A 14,162-nucleotide genomic window follows, 5' to 3' on the forward strand; every position below is an offset into this window, starting at 1 on the left:
GAAGTGGGTGGAGGGTGATACAAGGAAGTGATCAGAGATGGCCTTATCTGTGATTCATACAATGCGATTAGCAAGACCAGATGAGTTGGCAAGGTCAGGGGAATGGCTATAAATATGGGATGGGGAGTTCATATGGAGGGAGAGAGATTTAGGGGGGATAAAAGAACTCAGAGGTTGAGATGAGGTGAAAAATCAAGGTTAAGTGATGTACACTGGGTTTTAAAGACCAGGATGAGAAGAGAATTTGGAAGACAAAGAATTCTAAGCACTGAAGCCATATGAAAAGAGTAGAGAGTTGACATTCAGTCTTGAGTTTATTACAGAGAACAGGCAGGAAAGAGTGGGATTTTTAGGCTGCAATATTTCAAACATAAGTGCCCAGATTTTTGCTCCAGAGTCGAGTACACAGAGTTCGGAGAATCACTGGCTCCACGAACACAACCCTTAAAAATGTCTGCTGAGCTTCCGATTTTTGGTTCCTGGTTGCGGGGAGTGGGGGGTCGGACTGGACTCCGTCTTTTCCTTCTTTGGCAGTCCCTCAGGACCGAGGATGACTTTCATCCACTCCGGGGTTGTCAGTTCTGAGATGATTAAGAGTTTGATGAGGAGGGTGGGGTGGGATGCTCAGATTTTGGTCCACTCCTTCCGCTGTTTGTGCTTGGCCTCCACCTGGACCTGTCAGAGACATTAAGAATGGTCGGCACCTTCGTAGATGCTTCTTCTTCAGTTTGAACAGTCTCGAGCAAAAGATTCTGACATATTGGTGGGGACGTATTTTTTTAAGGCGGCTTTGAGGACGTCACTGAAATGTTTCCTCTGCCCAACGGTAACCGCTTGTCATGACGAAACTCGGAGTAGAGAGCTTGGTTTGGTAGTCTTGTATCAGACATGCAGATAATGTAGCCCAGCCAACATGGCTGATTGACCATAACCAGTGCCTATACTGGGGATGTTGGCCTGACAGAGGACTCTGATATTGGAGCACCTAACCTGCCACTGAATTTGCAGAAGGCATCGTAGGACATATTTCTCTGGGGATTTAAGCTGTTTGTTGCATATTACCATGTCTCTGATGCATATAGGAGGCAGGTAGCGCTGCAGTCCTGTAGACCATGAGCTTGGTGCCAGCTTTGAGCTCTTTGTCATCAAACATTCTTCTCCTCAATCAGCCGAAGGCTATGCTAGCACACTGAGAGCAATTCGTTGTTGATATCTAGCTTCACTGAGAGGAGGCTCCCAAGGTCTGAGAAATTATCCATATTGTCCAATGATTCAGTGTTGCGCAGTGGGAGCAGGCTGGTGGAGGACCTTTTTCTTCCAGATGTTTAGCCTAGGGTCCATTCTTTCATACACCTCTGTGAATGCATCAATGATAGTTTAGACCTCGGCCTTCATGTGTCTTTGGACCCGTTTTCTTTCCCTTGAATTTTAGTGGTGCTTCTGGTTCAGGAATTCCTTACGCTTATGACTCAGTAGGTCCTGGATCTCTTAGTCATTCTCTTCAAATCAGTCTTGATATTTCCTGGTGGAGAAACCAAGAGTATCCTTGCAGGTGACGGTTATGGCAGATTTTAGGGCAGACCAGACACTGTAGGCATTTTGTGGTTCCTGAACATGGCCAAGTCACTTGTGAGACCTGGGTAGGTGTTTCTTCGCAGAGCCCTTGAGTCTATCAACATCGATTATCCAGGTTGATGGAGATAGTAGCCCAGGTTAGGCAATGGTTGTTCCAGCAGCTGTCAGCTCCTGTCATGGCACATGTGATGTGAACATCCTTGGAGTCCCTTGCTTGGATGATGACTTGGTCAAGCAAGTGCTACTGTCTGGAGCGAGGGTGTTGCCATGAGGCCTTTTACTTGTCTCTCTGATGAAGTAAGGTGTTCATTATATTCAGACCATGTTCTAGGCATTTTATCAGAAGGGAGACATCATCGGTGTTAGTTTTCCCTACACCTTCCTTGCCAATCCTGTCTCTCCAGAGGTTTTTTCTGTCTATTCCAATTCTGACATTGAAATCATTGAGGAGAATCAGCTTGTCTCCTGTGATAATAAGAAGTGCCACATTCAGGGACAGAACTTAGGATTTTCAGATAGTTCCGCTATTTTTGCCATGATGGAGAAGCTCTTTGTCGTGATGAAAATCTGGGCCAAGATAAACTAAAGAATGTAGATCAGAGGTAGAGTAACCATAACTATGCAAATGAAATGGAGAAACATGCACAACATTGTAAGGTTGCATGATGGATACAACATGGAAACAGGGCATTTGGTTCAGTCTTTAGTCAATATGTCATGAAGCTATTACGTACATAATGTTCTGGAAAATACTTTTCTTTTAAAATAGAGCTTTAGTCTGTTGATATGTTTTAATTGGATTAAAGGCAGCTAGCCTGGATGCTTTGATATGTACTCGTTTTGATATGTAAGACAGACAGGTGCATTTGCATTTTTTGAATAGAGCATTTAAGAAGTGGGGTCAAAACATGACGCCTTTCTAGCAGCTACCAAGCAATATGCATATATTATTAATAAAATTGTACTTTGAAAGGGGTTTTATTGTTACAGAGGTTTAGTTCAGAGATTGTCGATACAATGAGAATTAACATTCAATGGGACTGATAGGTATAACTTCAGCAATTTTCGAGTGTGCAGAGCAGAGGCAATATAAGATCAAAGCCTGTGAGCCTACCACTGTGTCTGCAAGCAACCAAAGTAAAAAGAACTTCATTTTGAATTTGTTAGGTGAAAATGCTTTCCCTGGTGTTTGTTTGAGTCTATGGGTTGCTGTTCCCTTAATGGAGATTAGTTTGGGAATTTGTTAAAAGTTATGATGGTCATAACTTGTAGCCATGTGTATATACATATATTTTAACCTCTGTAAATTAATAAAATGTTTTATTTAGTTTAATGTAAAACTTCGAGAACTGGTGGTATGATTCCTGAATTTAGAGTCGCATCTCAAACATAACGCTTAAAATTATAGGTTATGACAATTGTTTAAAGTTTCCCTCTGAGATTTTTAAATAACTCCGCTTTACCAACTGCATAGGTCATAACAAATAAGACTTTCTATTTCCTCATACCAGACAGCATCCTGGTGAATTGGCATTGCACACGAGCCTCAATATTCTTCCTATAGTGTGGAACCGAACACTCTGACAGGGTTATTAAGATTTTTTGTTTCCTCATAACTCCTTGGTTATATTGGAGCAGTGGTGGTGGTGGGCGGGCACTGAAATTGGCAGTCCACCTACCATATTCAAATTGATAATCAAGGGTCAATAGTTTGTTACCAAGCCAATTAACACCCATAATATGGGTGTGGCATGGGCAGGGAGGCGGGATTTGGCAGCCCAATTTTCAATAACAGATCTCTCAGAGTGGGAACAAAGGGAGGGTTAGTCTCTATCTCTGCAGGCTGCCCTTTGTGGATCGGGGTCAGTCCCTCTAAGATATCCCACACTTCTTTTCGACCCACCTGCTACATTAAACTCACTAACCCCACTCCATGAATCACCTCCCTCCTCCCTAACCTGCCAAAACCCTCCCTGCCCAAGGTGTAGGATTTACCTTACCTGTCTCCGGGATCTACTGGGCCCTCTTCTACCTCCTTGTGGATTCCTGGCATCACCCACTAATGCACTTTTGGAACTGGTGGAGCTGCAGTGAGGGGCAGAAGTCCCACACTACCCCTGTTTAGCCCTCCAGCAGCACGTTATGGCTGTTGGGGGGGTGGGGGTGGATGGGCTGTAATGAAGTGGGTTCGCTGCATGTCGATGGGCTGGCTCCCTCCCCCACTTAATATCCAGCCCATGAATTCTTCTCTCTTTCCATCTTGTACTCCTGATTTGGTGTCTCGTAACATGTTTGGCACTAGAAAAACAGTTGAAATATTTAGCAGAACCAGAAGTGCCCATTAGTGGGAGTGGAAAAAAAGCATTGACGAATCACCTGCCCATTATACATCCTGTCCAACTTCTTCCATTAACATAATGGGCAGCTGATTTACATGTTGTATAATTTATCTGTTGTTGGATTAATTGAAGTTCAGAATCATATATTCTAACAGCTTTTCTTGTCATCCAGGTCAGCCTATCCAACCTCAAAATACTCTGGACACAGCCACTGCTAATATCATTGCTGTTCTGTTGTTTCAACAACGCTTTGATTATGAAGTTGAATCCCTCAGGAGATTCTTGACAATTTTGCACCAAATACAAAAGGACAAATCAAGTCCAATGGTTGAGGTAAGGCCAAATGTGTCATCATTTTGCAGCACACAATTGTTGCTCCCCATTCAGGTAAATGTGCCAAGCTGAAACTAACTGATACTTCAGAAATTTAATGATGATGTTTGCTTCACGGTGAAAGAAAGGACAAAATAACTCAGGTCCCAGATGGGTTTCAAAAACTTATTCCAATAGGATAATACAATGTGATTCAGGGTCTTATTCATTTTGAATAATACAATGGGTTTTAGGCCTATTCCAATAGAATGTTACAAGAGATTCTGGATTTTAGTCCAACTTTTTTCATATATTCTTTCATGGGATGTATGGGGTGCATTTATTGCCCATCCCTAATTGATTTTGAGAAAGTGGAGGTGAGCTGTCTTCTTGAACCACTGCATTCCATGTGGGAAATGTACACCCACAGTGCTGTTAGGGAGGGAGTTCCAGGATTTTGACCCAGTGAAAGTGAAGGAAATGTGATATATTTCCAAGACAGGGTGGTATGTATCTTGGAGGGGAATTTGCAGGTGGTGGTGTTCCCATCTATCTGCAGTCCTTGTCCTTCTAGTTGGTAGTGGTCGTGGGTTTGGAAGGTGCTGTCAAAAGAGCCTTTGTGAGTTCCTGCAGTGCATCTTGTAGGAGGTACACAGTCCATCAATGGTGGAGGAAGTGAACGTTTGTGGATGTGGTGCCAATCAAGTGGACTGCTTTGTCCTAGATGGTGTCAAGCTTCTTGAGTGTTATGGGAGCTGCACTCATAGGGGCAAGTGGAGAGTGTTCGATCACACTCCTTGCTTTTACCTTATAGATAGTAGACAGCCTTTGGGGAGTCATTTGCTGCAGGATTCCTAGCCTATGATCTGCTCTTGTAGCTATGATTTTCATATGGCTAGTCTAGTTCAGTTTCTGGTCAATGGTAACCATCAAGGTGTTGATAGTGGGGGATTCAGTGATGGGAATGCCATTGAATGCCAAAGGGTGATGGTCTGCTTCTCTCTTGTTGGAGATGGTCATTTCCTGGCACCTGTGGGGTGTGAATGTTACTTGCCACTTCTCAGTCCAAGCCTGGATATTGTCCAGGTCTTGCTGCATTTGGACATGGACTGCTTCAATATCTGAGGAGTCGTGAATGGTGCTGAACATTGTGCAATCATCAGGAAACATCCCCACTTCTGACCTTATGATGGAAGGAAGATCATTGATGAAGCAGCTAAGGATGGTTGGGCCGAGGACACTACCCTGAGGAACTCCTGCAGTGATGTCCTGGAGCTGAGATGACGGACCTCCAACAACCACAACCATCTTCCTTTGTGCCAGGCATGACTCCAACTAGTGGAGAGTTTTCCCCTGTTTCACATTGCTAGGGCTCCTTGATGCCACACTCGGTCAAATGTTACCTTGATGTCAAGGACAGTCACTCTTACCTCGTCTCAGGAGTTCAGCTCTTTTGTCCATGTTTAAACCAAGGCTGTAACGAGGTCAGGAGCTGAGTGGCTCTGGCAGAACCCAAACTGGGCATCAGTAAACAGGTTATTGCTAAGCAAGTGCTGCTTGATAGCACTGTTGATGACCCCTTCCACCACTTTGTTGATGATTGAGAGTAGACTCATAGGGTAGCAATTGTCTGAACTGGATTTGCCTGATTTTCTACTTGGCAATTTTCCACATTGTGCGATAGATGCCAGAGTTGTAGCTGTACTGAGACAGCTTGGTTCGGGTCGCGGCAAGTTATGGAGCACAAGTCTTCAGCACTATTGCTGGAATGTTGTCAGGGCCCGTAGACTTTGCAGTATCCAGTGCCTTCAGTCATTTCTTGCTATCACGTGAAGTGAATCAAATTGGCTGAAAACTGGTATCTGTGATGCTGGGGACCACAGGAGCTGGCTGAGATGGATCATCAACTTGGCACTTCTTTTTGAAGATGGTTACAAATGCTCAGTCTTGACTTTTGCATTTATTTGCTGGGCTCTCCCATCATTCAGGACGGGGGTATTTGTGGGGCTTCCTCCTCTGTTTAATTGTCCACCACCACTTATGACTGCATATGGCAGACTGCTGAGCTTTGATCTAATCCATTGGTTGTCGAATTGCTTAGCTCTGTCTATAATATGTTGCCTCAGATGACTAGCATGCGTTTAGTCCTGTGTTGTAGCTTCACCAGGTTGGAAACTCATTTTTAGGCATATCTGTTGCTGCTCCTGTCCAGCTCCCCAACACTGTTCACTGAACCAGGATTGATCCCTGGCTTGATGGCATTGGTCGAGTGAGGGATGTGCCAGGCCATGAGGTTACAGATTGTGGCTGAATAAATTTCTGCTGCTGCTGATGGTCCAAAATGCCTCATGGATGCCCAGTTTTGAGTTGCTCGGCCTGTTCTTGGTCTACCTTATTTACTATGTTGGTAATGTCACACAACACAATGGAGCATTTCCTCAGTATGAAGGATTGTGCAGTGCTCAATACTGTCATGGACAGGTACATCTGTGACAGATAGTTTGTTGAGGATGGGGCTTGGTACATTTTCCCTCTTGTTGGTTCCTTCAATACCTTCCGCAGGCCCTGTCTGGAAGATATGTCCTTCAGGAAACAGCCAGCTCGGTCAATAGTGGCACTACCAAGCCCCTCTTAGCGGTGGACGTTGAAGACCCCCACTCAGAATACACTCTGTGTCCTTGCAGCCCTCAGTGTTTCTTCCTAATGGTGTTCAACATGGAGTACTGGTTCATCAGCTGAGTGATGGTGGTGGGGGGTAATCAGCAGGAGGTTTCCTTGCCCATGTTTGACCTCATGCCATGAGACTTCATGGGGTCCAGAGTCAGTGTGAAGCACTCCAAGGGGTACTGCCTCCAGACTGTACACCACTATGCTGTCAACTCTGTTGGGTCCATCCTGCCAATGGGGCAGGCATATCCAGGGCCTTGATGGTGGTGTCTGGGGCATTTGTTGCAAGCTATCATCTGTGAGTATGACTATGTTAGGCTGACTAATCTTTGGGACAGCTCTCCCCACTTTAATACAACACCCCCAGATGTTAGTGAGGAGGACTGGGCTGGGTGTGCCTTTGTCTTTTCCAGGTTGATATCAGCTAGTCCATCCAGAGTTGTTCTTATTCATCAGTTTGATCCAACTGAGGGGCTCGCTGGGCCATTTCAGAAGTCACTTAAGATTGAACCATATTGCTGTGAGTCTGGAATCACATGTTAGCCAGGCCAGGTAAAGATAACATATTAACTCCCCTGAAGGACATTAGTGAACCAAATGGGCTTTGATCACAATCTGATGGTTTGAAGATAATCATTACTGATTCTCACTTTCTACAGCAGATTTATTAACCAATAGAATTTAAATTTCTCTCCTTGCCATGGTGAGATTTGAACTCCTGTCTCTCGACCATTAGTCCAGGCCTCTAGATTACCAGAACAGTAACATTACCACTGTGCTATTGCCCCTATAACTGAAATACTTGATTGCATTTTACGGATAACTAATGCACTGCCCTTTCTGAAATATCTACCTGGACGCAGCAAGAGAGTCATGGATCAAACAAAGGAATTGATGGCATTTTTGATTCCTACAATTGCAAAGATTCGTAAGCAGCTGAATGAAAATGACGTGACAAACTACACTGAGGCATTTCTGGTCAAACAGAAAGAGGTACCATGCTTAATCAGATCCTATAAGACCATAAGACATAGGAGCAGAAATTAGGTCATTCGGCCCATCGAGTCGTCTCCGCCATTCAATCATAGCTGATAAGTTTCTCAACCTCATTTTCCCATCTTCTCCCCGTAACCTTTGATCCGTTTACCAGTCAAGAACCTATCTATCTCGGTCTCGATGACCTGGCCTCCACAGCCTTCTGTGGCAATGAATTCCATAGATTCACCACTCTCTAGCTAAAGAAATTTCTCCTCATCTCTGTTCTAAAAGGTCTTCCCTTTACTCTGAGGCTGTGCCCTCGGGTCCTAGTCCCTCCTACTAATGGAAACATCTTCCCCACGTCCATTTTATCCAGGCCTTTCAGTATTCTGTAAGTTTTAATCAGATCCCCCCCTCATCTTTCTAAACTCCATCGATTATAAACTCAGAGTCCTCAAACGTTCCTCATATGTTAAGCTTTTCATTCCTGGGATCATTCTCGTGAACCTCCTCAGGACTCTCTCCCGGGCCAGCATATCTTTCCTGAGATACCGGGCCCAAAATTCCTCACAATGTTCTAAATGCGGTCTGACCAGAGCCTTATAAAGCCTCAGCAGCACATCCCTGTTTTTATATTCTAGTCCTCTCGAAATAAATGCCAACATTGCATTTGCCTTCCTAACTACTGACTCAACCTGCAAGTTAACCTTAAGAGAATCCTGGACTAGAACTCCCAAGTCCCTTTGCACTACAGATTTCTGAATTCTCTCCCCATTTAGAAAATAGTCTATGCCTCTATTCTTCCTACCAAAGTGCATGACCTCACACTTCCCCACGTTGTATTCCATCTGCCACTTCTTTGCCCATTCTCCTAACCTGTCCAAATCCTTCTGCAGCCTCCCCACCTCCTCAATACTACCTGTCCCTCCACCTATCTTTGTATCATCTGCAAACTTAGCCAGGATGCCCTCAGTTCCTTCATCTAGATCATTAATGTATAAAGTGAAAAGTTGTGGTCCCAACACTGACCCCTGCGGAACTCCATTACTCAATGGCTGCCATCCTGAGAAGGACCCCCTTATCCCCACTCTCTGCCTCCTGCCAGACAGCCAATCTTCTATCCATGCTAGTACCTTGCCTCTAACACCATGGGCTGTTATCTTACTCAGAATCCTCCTGTGCGGCACCTTGTCAAAAGCCTTCTGGAGGTCCAAGTAGATAACATCCATTGGCTCTCCTTTGTCTAATCTACTGGTTACCTCCTCAAAGAATTCTAACAGATTTGTCAGGCATGACCTCCCCTTGATGAAACCATGCTGACTTTGCCCGATTTTACCATGCACTTCCAAATATTTTGAAATCTCATCCTTAATAATGGACTCTAAAATCTTACCAACGACCGAGGTCAGGCAAATCGGCCTGTAAGTTCCTGTCTTTTGCCTCACTCCCTTCTTAAACAGGGGGGTTACATTAGTGATTTTCCAGTTCTCTGGGACCCTCCCTGCCTCCAGTGATTACTGAAAGATCACCACTAATGCCTACACTATCTCTTCAGCTATCTCCTTCAGATCTCTGGGGTGTAATCCATCTGGTCCAGGTGATTTATCCACCTTCAGACCTTTCAGTTTTCCTAGAACCTTCTTCTTGGTAATGGCCACCATACTCACCTCTATCCCCCGACTCTCTTGAACTTTAGGGATGTTATTCGTGTCTTCCACCGTGAAGACTGACGCAAAGTACCTGTTCAATTCCTACACCATTTCTTTGTTCCCCACTACTACTTCTCCAGCGTCATTTTCCAGCAGCCCAATGTCCACTTTTGCCTCTCTCTTAACCTTTATAAATCTAAAAAAAAACTCTTGCAATCTTCTTTTATATTACTGGCTAGTTTACCCTCATATTTAATCTTCTCCCTCCTTATTTCTTTTTTAGTTGTCCTCTGTTGGTCTTTGTAGGCTTCCCAATCCCCTGGTTTCCCAGCGCTCTTCGCCGCATTTTATGCTTTCTCTTTAGCTTTTATGCTGTCCCTGACTTCCCTTGTCAGCCATGTTATCCTTGTCGCCAGTTTGTTATGGACTTGATTTTCCAGGTAGGTTTCTCATTAGAAACATCGAACTTTATTTACAGACTGCAGCAGCAGTTACATGCCTCCATCAAGCTCCACAACTAGAAGAACAACTCCCATTCTAAGGTTCCCCGCGCTTAGAACTGACTTCTTCACATTGTCACATGATACTACATAACACAACGGGCAGAATTTTATGTCCGAGGCGTGCACCCGACCCGATCGGGCCAAACATTGTGCGAGAAGACATCGGGCAAGCGTCCCAATGTCATCATTCTCTCACGCGATACTTCGTTCAGTGGTCGCACACAAAAGTCGGAAACGCGCCCACTGACAATCAAGAAGGTTAATTGCCCATTAATAAGCCCATTAATGATGCAGTTGTCTCCCATCTTTTTGTGGCCCATCCAACCTTATGGTTGGTGGATGGATGGAGGCAGCCTTTGCATTTATCATCAAACCTCATCCAAAGGTGAGATCAAATTTCCGTTATGAAATAAAATTAAAATAAATATTTGTGGACAGCAATTTTATCAGCTATAGTTTCAGATGCTTGATTGTGATGCATGGAAATTATTTTGCAGCTTTTGAAATCTTTATTTGATCATTTTCAGGTCTGCAGCTTCTGAGGCAGCTGCCTGCCTTCAGGGAGCCTTCTCGTAGGGCTCACCTACACCCGTGGTGACATCATCACCCGCCCTCTTCCCACCCCCACAGTGCTGAGCTTTTCAGCACGCGTTTCACGCTGCCTAGCCGTTAATGGGTCAGCCAGCGTGAAATTGCGGTCGGGGGACGATTACGGTTGGGGGCCCGTTTCCCAACCGCTCCCTGGCTCGCTGATCGCGCACACCTGCCTGCTAAAGGTAAAATTCAGACCAATAAGCCTTAAAGCTACAGTCACTCTATTCCTTAAAGCTGCAGTTACTATAGTGACCTAATACCAAACAGTGGGAATAGGCTTCCCTCCAGTCTGAAAAACAACTATTTACTGTGACTAATCTCTGCTTCCTGTCAATTAGTGTACGCACTGTCATTTCATCTCATTTAATTTTGTTCACAAGTTTATTATTCAGAACTCTGGGAACACCTTTTCAAATTCAATCATATTACCCTTAGCAGCCATTACCTCACCAAAGAACTCAATCAAGTTAGACAAACATGATTCATCTTTAATAAGTCAGTGCTGGTATTCATTCAATACTCTACGCTTTACCAAATGGGCTCTAAAAGTCAGCACTGGCTGACGTGTCATTGCTGGGTTTATCCCACTGGCCTTTTGTGAACAGGGATATGATATCTGCAACCCGCCATTCCAGCTACTTCACCTTGGCTACCTCAGAGGGCAGTTTTAAGATTCAATCATGTTAATGTGGGAGTGGAGTCAGATATAGATCAGCCTGGATAAGGGCAGCGGTCACTTTCTCCCCAAGTGACATTAAAGAACCAATTGGTCTTTCATGACAATCCAATATTGTCAGCAGGGTGACCAACTCTTATGAAATAAGTGACACTTCGACAATGAGACCGGGAAGTGGGAGGGAGTGCAATTTGCTGGTGACCCATTGAATGAGATGGCAATGGCAGGTCTAAGAGCGGGGCTGCAGGGCCGGGGGCGGGGGTAGTTGGAGGGGTTGAGGGTGTTATAGCATTGTGGATATGGGTGTTTCTGGTGACCGTAAGAGCAGAGGCAACGAGTTGGTTGGGGGCAGGGGTGGCATTAAAGCAACAAAAACTTACAACTTATCTTGTGGAGTCACAACATTATCATCTCTCTGTCGGTCACTTCACAGACTTGCACTTCTGCTCAAATCACTCAACTGACACTCCCAAACTCAGTCTCCACTGGTTGTCCCAGAAATAATGTACAAAAGGCATCCTTTAAGGGATGCAGGGCAAACAGTGAATATAAGGGGCAATCCCTTAAAATACAGGGCAGTTGGTCACCCCAATTATCAGGGTCTATTTCACTCCTGCCAGTTGTAAAATGGACTGTTTTATTGAAACCGAATTGCTCACCTTTCAATTCTCACCTCAAGGAAGCAGGGAATCCAGATTCCTTTTTCCATGACAAAAATATGTTCAGGTTGATCAATGAACTGTTTGCTGCTGGAACAGAAACCACGTCCACCACCCTTCGCTGGGGTCTGCTCCACATGATGAAATACCCAGAAATTTAGAGTAAGTACTCAAGAAATTTCTCTTCACTTATTTATTCAAGCACTTATTTCTGAATCGAGAATGAGAATTATAGAGAACAGAAACATTGGTGGATTTTAACTTCCGATAGGGTGGGTAAGACAAGGGAATGGGACAAGAGGGCAAGGGGAGAGGTGAGCAGATGTTTGGTGCCGAATCAGTCAATGACCCTCCGGAAACAGGCATCTGTGGGTCGCCCAGGGTGGTTTTGGTGGTGACTCAGAGCAGTCACCAGTGGGAAAATTTCACATGAATGAAAGGCCACACGCAGCAGATTGTACCCTCCCTCTCCAGAATATACAGCCCCCCACTGCTCTCCTGATTGTTCCTCCCTCTCCCTGTTCCACTTCTCCTCACTATCTGTTCTCTGATCGTCTCACTCTGCATACTCCCTTTCTCAATTACCCTCCTGATGATCTCCCTTTCTCCTGATTACCCCCCATAGGCCCCTTGACATTCATAACGTTTCCCAATTTGGTCCCCCTCCTGCTTGCCCCACTCCATGTTCTCAGCCCCGTCTCCAATGCCCTACATCTTCTGTGTGTTCCCTTTCACAATCCCTCCCTCTTCTTTTAACCCACTTCCTGGTATTGCCACAACCAAACTCCTATTCCCCTTCCCACCCCTTTCATTCCATAACACCCTGGTCCATTTCTCAGTCACCTCTTCCCACGGCACCTTATCGTGCAAACTCAGGAGATGTAACAGCTGTCCTTTTACCTCCTCTCTGCCCACTATCCAAGGCCCCAAATACTTCTTCCAGGTGAAGCAGTGCTTTACTTATATTTCTTTCAATCCATTCTATTGTATCCGCTCCTCACAACGTGGACTCCTCTACACTAGGGAGACCAGATGCAGCCTTAGTAATCACTTTGTGGAACACCTCCTCTGAGTCTGGAAGCATGACCCCAAGCTTCCAGGGGCCTGTCATTTTAAATCCTCACCTTTATCTCACACTGACTTTTCCGTCTGCTACACTGTTCCAGTGAGGCTAACACTTCATCTTTCAATTAGGAACTTTATGGTCTTAATTCTGCATTCAACAATAAGTTCAACAATTTCAAACCATAAACCCTGTCTCCCATTTTGTTTCCTTCTCCTCACTTGTTTCATTTTTCTTTTCTTTCAGTCACTGCTCCATGTACATCATCTGTTTCTTTTCTTGCCACACCACCATGCCCTTGGCCCTGGAGGACTAACTCTTCTGTCTTTCAATCTCTCCTGTCTTACACCCTATCACAGACCCTACCTATTTGCCCATGTCCCTGCCACCCTTGCTCAAAATTTATTACATCTCCAATTTTTCCAAAGTCACAGACCTGGAAATGTTAACACTGTTTTTCTCTCTCAACACAGATGCTGCCTGTCCTGCTAAGCTTTTCCCAGTATTTTCTGTTTTTATATCCGATTTCCAGTATTTGCAGTATTATCCTTTTCAATTTCCTGGTAATGATTGTTCTGCACCACCACTGACATTGAATTTTGCACATCCTTTATCTGAAGATGGGTCAGGCTCCCTCAAAAGGGGTCAACTGAAATTTTCAAGATCTATAGATTTTTAGGTTGGGTAGGGGCATTGATGAATTTGGAGCAAAGATGCTTGAGTGAAGATGAGATGCGGATTAGCCTTGAGCTAATTTAATGCAAGGACAAGCTAGAAGGGCTGAATGATCACTTGCTGTTCCTATGTTCCAAGGGATGGGACGAGACTCTGAGCTTAGGAGTATCTTACTTTTTTTTGCTATGTGACACCCAACATTACTGCTTTGCCTTTTAGAGAGGGTGCAGGAAGAAATTGATGGGAGATTGCAACTGAATGGAAGATCAACAAAGGTTGCCCTGCACCAACGCTGTGATAAATGAGGTCCTGAGGTTTGCCAGTGTCATTCCAATGTTTACTCGTGAAAATATCGCTGACACACACCTCAGGGGACATTTTATTCCCAAGGTAAAACTGCAGATGGTGAGAGTTGAAAGGTTGCATGATTGTGCCTCTCCGCAATTATGGGGTTTCCAGTTACATGGGGCGG

At 44.6% G+C, this 14,162-nt stretch overlaps 1 pseudogene; it reads left to right on the forward strand.

Annotated features, from left to right (window-relative positions):
- LOC121291355 overlaps window positions 1–14,162 on the forward strand; it is a 41,972-nt pseudogene that overhangs the window by 20,755 nt on the left and 7,055 nt on the right.

The sequence above is a fragment of the Carcharodon carcharias genome, chromosome 19, assembly GCF_017639515.1.
Source record: "Carcharodon carcharias isolate sCarCar2 chromosome 19, sCarCar2.pri, whole genome shotgun sequence".
NCBI classification, from domain to species: domain Eukaryota; kingdom Metazoa; phylum Chordata; class Chondrichthyes; order Lamniformes; family Lamnidae; genus Carcharodon; species Carcharodon carcharias.